This window comes from Bolinopsis microptera, chromosome 5 (genome assembly GCF_026151205.1).
Source record: "Bolinopsis microptera isolate Bmic1 chromosome 5, MBARI_Bmic_1.0, whole genome shotgun sequence".
Lineage (NCBI taxonomy): Eukaryota > Metazoa > Ctenophora > Tentaculata > Lobata > Bolinopsidae > Bolinopsis > Bolinopsis microptera.
Genome location: NC_087076.1, coordinates 10,025,536 through 10,036,872, shown reverse-complemented (window position 1 = coordinate 10,036,872; position 11,337 = coordinate 10,025,536).

The following is an 11,337-nucleotide window of genomic DNA, read 5'->3' as shown; positions in this document are numbered from 1 at the left end:
ACACCTGAACTGCAAACTGCAAAGACAAAAGCTGTTTAAAAGGGGAACCATGTAGGTATAGTGTATAGTGACGGTTAACTAAATATAGGATAATGATATAGTGAACACCTGCGTGAAAGACCGCCAGTGCTGCCCTACAAAGGGGTCTTCAGCCAATAAACAAGCTTGAAACCTGTCACGTGACCTACAAGGAGGTCCTCAGCTAATAAAAGAGCTGAACAACAGTCATGTGATGTGAACTGTAAACTCAACTTGTTATAAAGATATACACGTTAGAGCGAGCAAAGTGTAATTACGTTGGAGCATCTCCCGGGCCCACGACCCCCGAGGTGGGGTATGAGAGCTCCAATAAATTAATTACGAGGACTTCACTTAATGGGTAATATACCCGTCAATATCATACGGTGAGAGGTGGGTTTAAGTGGCTGGATTTTAATATTAATTAAGCAACACAATGGCCGGAGGTAAAGATATAGGTCGAACAACGCGGAGTTATAATAGATCCCCGATTTACTAAATCTTCAATGTAAATGAGGAGAGCTGTGTAAATCATTGTCAGTCTAACTTGTGGTGGTCGTGTCACCAGCGCTCTCATTATAATACAACCCAGATCTACAAGCTATTGTCCGGCTCTTGATTGCTAGATAATTATAACCCAAACCCTCCGTTCATCTGATTGGAGATGAAGAGAGCACGTGTCTATTGCTCCCTGATGATCTGATGATATGTCAGCGTGTGGTCTGAATGATGTTGATAACAATGGTAATAACAATAGTCTTGTTTTGAACGGTCTCTAACAAAGGCCTGGTGTATAAATTGATGTAAGTACTGGAGTCGATCTGACTACTGAGTGTGAAGTTGACTTTAAATTGTTAGTTACTGGTTAGTTACTGGTTAGTTACTGGTTGTGTAGCTCTTTGAGACACAGACCACAGTAAGTACTCTAAATTTAATGAGGAACTCGTAATAAGAAACTGTTTACATACAGTTTCACTAAGATGCTGAGTTCATCGTATTACAGATTGGTAGAAAATGAGTAGTACTATAAATTGGCAATTGCAAGATTGTTGTAGCAAACTAAAACTCAGAACTGTAAAAGAAGATTCGTCAACAGAATCCACTCAGGTCCGCGCCACAAGAAAAAACCCAGTCATTCAAGAGATCTGCTATTAAATCACGTCATGTCTATGAAAAAATTAGGGAATTTTAGGGTTTTAAACATTGCTCAGTACCTCTGAGATGTCTATATTCGTGAGAAAGCAGAGGAGCATGATTCTGACAGGCTTCTCTCTTGACCTCACAATCCCCGAAAACACGGAGCTCAGCCAATCTGTAAATCTAGTGGGTGTGACAGGCCGAGAAAGCCATATCAGAACTCTGGAGGGTGAGAAAATTAAGGTCCGGAGCTTTCCAGCTTGAAATAGAAACACTAAACAACACGTATCTCGCACAAGTGAACCAGTATAACTGATAGTATAAACGGAATATTTACTGCAATTGGTTGAGACTAGGGTGGAGGAGAAGCAGTATAGTTCTCTCTCCAGCACGTGCTAAGTCCCCAGCACGTGCTAAGATGACATGTTAACATGATAATGTGACCACACACTTCGACCACACAACAAAACAATACATGATGCGTCTCTAATAGGTAATGAGGGCACAGCTTAACTGCTCGGAAATTAATTCCCTGATCTTTCGGGGATCACAAACGTTGACAGCTTATATAAGTTTAAAACAAACAAACTACGAGGACCAATCAGCGGCCGGTATTCGACCACGTGATGAAACTACCCAATCAGAGTTGAGCTGGGGAGGGATGTTAACCAATCAGGGACCAGTATTATTGTGGTGACGATGACAGGTAGTGGCGCGTGCCCGGGAGAGAGATTGGGGCGTTTAAACTGACGGTGCTGTAAATTGTATTGTCCAAAGCATCAGCTCCAGCCGATATATATCTATAGCAACGGAGGAGCGGACAATTATTTATGTAGATCAGGGCCGATAAGAGTACCTTGGGTCTCGTATAATCATGATAATGGGTAATCAATGGATACTATCGGGGTTGTATTACTCAGACACGACAACTCAATCCGTCTGTACCTTATCACAAGTATATTGTGTCTAAGATCGTATTGTTGAACAAAGAGATTGGCCAATGGGTACGATGCTGAGGATCAACTTAATTCATTATGCAATATGCATTGTGTGAGAGTCTAAAAGTTGAACAAGCATGATGCGGGTATATAGTGCCGCTGTATTAGTATTCACATCAACCTTATACAAAATGAAAAATTCAAGTTTTAAAACGCAATATCATTAAGTTATCACAATCTGTACGAGCACGAGTTTCTTCAAGGTATCAAGAGTACCTTACAAAGGTTATGTTAGCATTATTAGGCAAGCTAAAGGCGCTCTCCAAGCTTACTAACTGTACTCTCCAGGCTGCAACCCATCTTGGTACAATACATACAGAAGGAGTGAAGCCATTAAACCAGTCAGACCTACTGAAAAATTATCCAATTTACTTAGCTCCGTACTGAGGAGTGCAAGTCATTACTTTGATTCATTAAGCTAACGAGCTAATTAAACAAATGTGAATGTGTGTCGAGGGAAAGAGGGGAAGTTAAATCTTGCAATGAACGGAGATTTAGACTCGTAATGAACTAATGAGGTTGGGAGAGTACCTCCCCGGTTCTAGAGAAATCCATGTATTAGAGCTCCAGATCATGGCGGGTATTATATTCTTTAGGGTATATCCTGCGTTGCATTAAAGGAAGTTTTTATTAAATAGACAATTCAAAAAGCTGATTGAGAAATTTGGTTAAGCGGAGGCTTAAGTGGATGCAATAAAATCAGTAATTTTACCGCGAAAACTAAAATCTATGTAAAATAAAACTCGAGATAGATAATTCAGTCGTGGCAGTTTTTCAATCAATCAACCCGATCGGCTTACGATAAAATATCAGCGTTAATCGATTTTTAAGCTAATTGCATTGAAAAATAACGCTTAACACGGACGCATGGTCACAGGTCAGTTCATTTCAAACTTTGTTATAAAAGAGGTAGTAAATCAGCGACTGTAAACTGTAAATAAGATAGAAACCGGAAGCCATCAAAACTTTTTCCGTTAATCAATTAATTGTATTGTGGAATAGCAATGACATAATCTTGGTAGTTCAAATTAGACACTCTACAAGTACAACTACGATTATCAAATAAACCAGGACAGCATTTTCCTGGGTTCAAATTAAAATCTCGCTCCTAAATAGGTGCTGTCAAAGGTTCCAGAAAAAAGACAGTTATTTATTATTCTGGATCTTGAAACATATAAGTCTAATTTATTACATTTAAGAGTCTAAAATGTAATACGTTTGACTAATAAAAAACCTCAGATTAATAAAGAAGGCGTATGCCACACCCAAGTATCTCGTGTTAGACACACACTTTGTGTCAAGGTTGTGTGATACGAGCTAGTTATCCTGTCATGTCCATGAGTCTAAGAAACCTTTCCAACCACAGCACTTTTCTTATCATTACGGCAGTGACACAAAAACGGTCTGCCAACAACTGACTGTTCGTCTGTATTCACTATTCAGGCAGGTGTGATCTGGTGACACATCAAAGTGGGTCGGATGGTATCAGGCACAAGGTATCGCGCTAAGTCGATCCACTTATGTGAACAGCACCTTATTGGACCAAACAGACAAGCAAATTGCTGCAGGAAAATTCGAGATTATCACCTCTCAAACAAAAGGCATATGTAAAAGAGAAGAGACAAATTTTTGCTCGCTAGCTTTGCAAATGGGAAGCTTTGCCATAATCAGTTAATTAGTGCGTAAAGAAACACTGCTTTTCCTCAACAAGGACAGGCCCAGTTCCAAACCACATGTTCAGACATCAGTGAATACAGCCTGTTAAAACTGATTTTTTATTCGCATTTTGACATTTTTTGTAAACGGAATTAGATAATGAAGGTGAGTCAGTGATCTTATGATCTTGATATAAAGTGGCAAAATGTGCTCTGTTTCTTGGTGACCATTGCATCACGTATGATTTTCATAAATGAACATTAAAGTTTAAACGAGCAATAAGATTCACAAATAAAGGCTACAAATAAAGGCCACAAATAAAGGCCACAAATAAAGGGGTTTGAAAAGTTAAACCTGAAGAAAGCAACGGTGTGGACTCCCTCTGTAAGTGTGAAACGGGAACAGTAACAGAGGCAGCTGTTGATGCAGCAGAACCGTGGTGTACAAGTAGTAGCCTAGTGGCGAAATCCTATCTGTTAAACAAACCCACCCCTCGTAATTAACATCACATTTCCATGTGATGCCGTGATGGCTGAAGTACTGGCAACCAATCAGCTGTCGAGTAGCTGGTCACGTGGCTGATACAGGCCATTTGGTGATTTTAGAGGAACATCATACTTGTTATGTTGTGAGACTAAAAACTTCTAACACCAATCCTGCCACTGAGGGACGAAAAGATAAGGACACTGCCAAGAATATAAATACTCGTGATCAAATATCAGTAATATGTCGTCCAACCAGACTTTTGGCTTTTTAGACAATCTTCGTGAAGATTCTGATTAACATTAAAACCTTGTAGCGCAGAAATAGACATGATTTTCTAAAACCGTCAAAAAATACTAAGCAAAATTAAACAATACCATCTGGATTTACTAATTTCCAGGATTTAGACCCTGACGGAGATTAATCGTAGTATATAGTCGAATTAGGAGTGGCTGGTTACAGGCCAATTAAAGAACTCTGAGTGGTTTCCGGCTGATTCGTGGGATCGCACAACACCGTGTAACTCAACACGATGACGATACAACCAACAACCAATCAGAGGCCAGTATTTCTGATGACGTCACAGGGCACAACCAATGGGAAGGAAGGTGGGCACGCGTTGCAGAAAATCAGGGTTGAAACACAGGAAAATATAGCGAATCAACTTTTGCGCTGGCAACCATTCAAGTTTAGTGCTGAGTGGCCACACTGTGTAGTGTTAAGCGTGCACAATACCAATAATGTCAGCAAAACATGGCATGTACCAGGTTATAAGTACGCCTATTTTACTGGTTTACTACGCGAATCGTAGACTTGACTGTTAGTTTTAAATCTTTCCGGAATCAGAATACTGAAATAGAGATGCTAGCATTTAGAAATCAACACGCTCAGATGTTAAGTCATCAACTGACTGACTGATCAATTGTTGAAAGTGAAAAACGGCGGATATCAGTTAGTCTCGACATCACTCTTGTGCACTCTCAGCTGTCTTTATCATCAGTCTTCAATATGATCTGCGGTCTGGTCAATCTGTTCTATCCAAAGATATGAACGGGCGTCGGGCATAGTGTGGTCGATGATCGATGCACAGCTGACAGCTAAAATTTAAATTCTTTTTGAAATAAAAAGTATTAATTAAACTTTAACTGAAACTTTCTGATGAGCAGTCAAAAAGCTGAGGAACGCGTTTTTAAATCAGGTAATCCATGTCTATTATGAATTATCATTAAAAAACCTCAACATTGAGTCTCAACATCACTGATAACACTGGATAAGCTAAAACGATCTAATGATAACAAAGTAAGATAAACACTCGCCAACTAAAAACGACTCAAGAATCTCTAGTCTCTCCATCCTCCAGCAGGTTTAGTTACTAACGCGGTCCTAAGTCTACAAATTATGTAAAATACACAAAATCCCTCGGATAACTCTAAAAAAGTAAAAAGCAAGTACTAAAAATATGGGCAACTCTCCAGCTAGCTCTAAAAAGTATGTATTAAAATACGCGGGCACCTCTCCGGCCCCACTCAGGACAGCGGTGTACTTCGAGAGCCGGAAGTTGGATTTAATGAGGTGTAAAATTGAGCAAGGGCCCCACACTTAATACCCCTCACATGGGATACTTACTTATATATTAGTGGTGGACTGTACTATACTAGGTTCAATAAATGTACTGTTAAACGTTGTATTAGAAGGTTCCTCCTATTGGTCACTGAATTGGTGATCACTTGTATTAATGTTAACATTTACGTGGGCTAAAGTGAGCGATTATGTACATGTAAAAGATGCAGGGGCTAATCATGATCATAATATGGGGATGTAACTTTGAGCTAGCTAGAGGACAATAGATTCTTGATCTCTTGATGAACGGTTTAACTCGAACTAACCACCGCAAAAGGCTCTCCAGCAGTCCAAATTTGTTCACTAACATTTCATTTTGTTCACCAACAGCTCACATTGCTGACCAACACTCCATGCAATGTGATGAAGGAGTTGGATATTTCCCAAATAGCGTTGTAGAACTAGAAGTGATCAGGGTTTACTTAGTAGGCTGCCATGTTGGTAGACACTATAAGTGTAGTGCACTAAGACCTGTTGTCAAACCACCATGAAGTCGCCAGGGGTACTCCCCACTCACCATTTTTGTACGTCATATTTATGTTTTTTGTATGTTTTTATATTGTTCTATGATTGATGTAAATAAAACTTTTAAGGCGTTAGTGCCGAGTTTACCTCTGGTGAACTCCCCAAACAAACACATCTTGCATGAACTAATTCCAGAGAAAAAGTTTAACATTCGGATTGATAGTTAATAGAGTTTGAAAGTCGAAAAACTGCCACAAAACGGATCTGCACGTGAAAGGATGAATACAATGACAAACGAAATGAGCCGTACATCAAGTCAGGCTACTGTCTACACCGTATGACTGGGGTGGTGGTGAGATTTAACAAGAGATAATCACCATTCCACGGATCAGATTATCGTATGGTTACGGAGGGTGGAGACGTAACGGTTAGCGAGGAAGCCACCCAAAACTATCACCATCATGACTAGTACTACCCTGTACTGGTGATATTACTTTATTAGCCACGTTTTCCTATCGAAATGTTAAAAGCAAGGACAAGAAGCGTGGCGATGAAAGACGCACCAGAACCTATACGTGTGTGCGCGACAAACTCGCAAGTTAAACACACCGCCAACTAGCATACACCGGAACAACCCCCTACGTAGCACGAGATAGTATCTACGAGATAGTATCTGCAGGATACCAGTGCAGAAGTAGCGTGGTACGAGCACTTCTGGATAGACTGGTAGTCGAGGTGTAAGTGCTGATTAACCAGCGCTGATACCAGTTGAGCTGCTTCTTATTAGTATAACTTGATAAGAGAGCTGCTGCCGAGCACTGTTCTGGGTTACAGCTGTCTGCATATTCTACATATTCTACATATTCCCACCAGTAGCAGGGAACTGGGGGTCTAAATATTCCTACATTTCAGAGCTGGCAGGGAACTGACAGAAAGAAGATGAGACATGTGATGAGGTCTCATTCCTCAGATATATACACGAATTAGAGGACTATTTTAGGAATCTGCAGGGTCCCATTATATACTTCAGGCAATCTCTAGAAGTGAGTAGTGACAGCAAAACGTGGGACGAGTAGTGATATAACAAGTGACGAGGAGGACGAAGGTACGGATATTGATTTGTCTGCAAAGGTATTAAGACTGATGATGCAACAACTAACTCGAAATAATAACTGTATAGAAAGGTATCTGCGCGGATACCGTGATACGACGTCATGAACAATGTCAGCATCGGTTTTACTTTGAAATGATGCTAGCCGCACGGTATGTAATCTTATTGATCGTCATGAAGTTACGCAGCTTCGCAGGAACAGATATAGATCAGTGAAACTGAATATGCCTGTAATCGACAGAGAACGAGATTAAGCCATGCATAACAATTCAAATCTCATCTCAATTTGATCTTACAGCAATACAATATTTGGACAATTAAAAAGGACCATGCACAATTATCTACATATTACACGCATGCACAGTGCACACTTTATGTGCTAAAAGAAGGTATTGTAACCTAGATACCAGAGACAACCCACCAGCTCTGTTGGTATAAGAACGTCTAGCATCATGGTTGGTATATTAGCACCGAGTTATACATATAAGTATATGCACACTTCCTGATCTTTGGTGAGAGCCGCAGAGAACTATATTATTATTAAGAAGTAACTCCTGGAGTTAATAGTGCTTATAGTGCGGATTGTACAAGTGTTGCAGTTATATGAAGTTGGTGGATTGGTGGGAGTCTGGCTACAAGTGTGGGTTATTACTAATGATATACAGTAGTAGACAGCTCTGTAGGGAGGTTCTCTAGGGAGTAGGATATGAGACTGCAACCTTGGTAACAAACACGTATAACATAAACTTATACTTAAATTTACAGCAATTCCTAACTCCTAATTACCAAGGTTGAAGGTATTGAATTAGAACTGGCTATAGAGACCGTGGGAAAACTAGAAAGAGAGAAATTCTTTGAGAAAGTGCCTAGGTATAGTACATTTATATTATTGCTTTTACTTCATTCAGAGCATACAACGAACATTCGACCAAGAATTAAGTTCCAGAATGTCTAAACTGCGTAGCCACTAGTCATTGATGATGGACTGTTTGATGGATCAGAATCAAGGGTATAAATTATGAAAATATTGAAATCTAACGAAACTGCACGTTTTCTCCTTTTTTTAAATTTCAGTCAACTGAAGCTATATAATTCCACAACCATCGCCTAAGCAACTTCACATCGGTCTATCGCTTTGAAATTCGCTTAAATAATTATAATCGAAAATGTTTGAATTAAGATAAGCTTCCAAATATGTTCATTGTTAATGTTATTTCGATACACGGTAAAAATTTACCTGACGCGAAGATAGCTTTGCAACTGACGTTATATTTATAAATCAACACAAGACAACATCAAGAGTAAGACCTCGAATAAGGTTAGGACAGGTAGTACACACATCGTGAGAATGGGAAACTTGTTTACTTATAACCTTGAGCTATGGCAGCTAGAAAATCTGGGGTAAGCGAGATTTTGGCTTTAATCAACTAGCTAAAACAGAACACTGCTCAATATACTAAAACTTGAAAGTGAAATTTCGGGTAAAATAAATCTTAATGCGGAATACAATTACAATTACACAGTAAATTCATCTTACATCTGTAATCATGAACTGAAGAATAATTTTATGAACAAGTAGATATCGGATAACGAAGCGCAGGGACGGTGAAACGAATTAGAAAGAACATTTTGAACTAACTAAAATTTCATGTCTCACTTTTCACGCAGCGCGTACCGCCAAGCAACGTGATAGTATCAATAGCACGTGCAGCGCGGCTCAAAGGGAGCATCAGCATTAATTAGCAATGACAAACGCTCCAAAACTTTATATTAAGCTACGAGTCGGAGTACGACGCTCTTTGTCAAACAAAACAATACATTACCAAGATTCAAAAGCTCCACAACAAAAACTACAACATTAAATAATAAATATTATACACCACAATTTTATGGCGGGATCTATATGCTATACAACATCACGATTAACGTACACTTACACTTACACACAGATCAACATACGCATGAAAGTTGAGGTTGCCTCGATCTGTAGCCCGAGTGTTGCGCAAGGAACCACGTGACGGGAGTTGAGCATCCTCAGTGGCTGATACACGAATAATGATCCTGGATTGGCTGTGGTGATCTGATTTGAGTTGAGAAATAAGTCGGTTAGTGGACAAGAAAATGAGTATTGGCATGGCAGCACTAGTCGTTCATTAAGGGTCACATGGATGAACAGGAACAATGATAAGTTTGAGGGACGTCTAGAATCGAATGGAGCTAGTGCTTATTGAGTCGGATTGTAACACAGAATAATCAATGATCTTGGTCAGTGGTCTAAAGCTTGGCATGAGATCTCATTTGTCGCCGATCACACGGATTAGAAGATAAAATGGCAAAACAAAGACGAGGTTGGGAAATCCATCAATATAAGTGCTGCAGTTGATGACGGCACACGCGAGAGCGTTCAACCATCCCGTCCGCCAATGCGTCTACACAATGACGACGTGGAAATGGTTTGATAAACTTGGACCCATTAAATGAGGTTGGTGTGGCCATCAAGTGGGTCTGCTGGCGCCACACGCCCTCCGGCAGTCCAGCAGCTCAGAAATGAAGTTATATGGAGCCAAATATTGTATTGGCTTAGGCTATTGTTAATGTCTATTGCTAGACATTTCTTTTTGTAAAATTGAGAATGATCAGTCTTCAGACGTTGCTAATGGTAGAGGAGCTCGGTAATTGACCTTAAATTAAACAGCTCGACACAAATACAAGTAAAGACCAAAACATACATTTTCACATTTATTTGATAGTTTGGATAGTCGGATCAAGCTAAATGTTATTGAATTGTGTTTGGCCATTCAAATTACGTCTGTCCTGAAAGAATTAGAACTGTAGCTTCTCAGATGACCGAGATATGAAGCATAACGAGTTTATTCATTACGTGTGATCAGGTGATTGGTTTACCTAATCACGTGATAAGGTGACCCCGTTAACTACCCCGTTAAACATTATGGGAATTGTTAAGGGCTAAGATGAGAAGTACGGACTCGTTTAGGGGGAAAAGTACGTACTTGTACGCAACTTTGAAAAGTCCGACTCATACGACGTACGATTAAGATAGAATTTTTTTGTTTTTGAATTATTATCATCAGGGCCGTTGTAAAATGTAAATGTAATTGTTTGCCGATGTTAGAGAAAATATGCCGTTCGCGAACAAATTGAACACACAATTCTTAGATCAGGCAGGCATTTAAATTTAAAAGTAAAACAAAAATTACTAGACAATTTACTTATTCAAACAGCTTGTTTAAAAGCTGTTTTGAAAACGCTCAATATAAGTCCGTAACTTGCGATTTAGAACTCTTCCATTAATTTCTAGAAGGAGAACTTTTCAGTAGAATTGAAAAGTACGTACGATACGAGTAAATTGAAAAGTCCGACTCATTCGTACTTCTCATCTTAGGTTAAGGGTGCCCAATTAAGGCGTCGTTGCACGGTGTCACATAATCACCCAGTCAATTTTGTTAACGAGATACACAAAATGCTTGATAACTTCGTCATTTCTAATCCGTTTTGCCTCATGTTTTCAGATCATATGCAACATTTGATAATCTACCGTCTCTGAAAAAATTAGGCGTTCAGCATGTTCAGAGAAAACAATATAGGTGTTTTAATATTGAATGGGCGTGGTCTAAAATATTCGAATTTTGACGACGGAATCCTCGAACCAGTAAGTACAGTATGCCATCTGCAAAGCAACAGCTCTCAAATATAAAACACGGCGGAGGTATAGGACCCAACGTTTGCACAATGACTTTTGGCCCACCCTGTATAATGTACTGTTACAGTACATTCAGTATATTGTATTGTTACATACATGTTGGCAATAACGGTAGCTATGTACGTCCC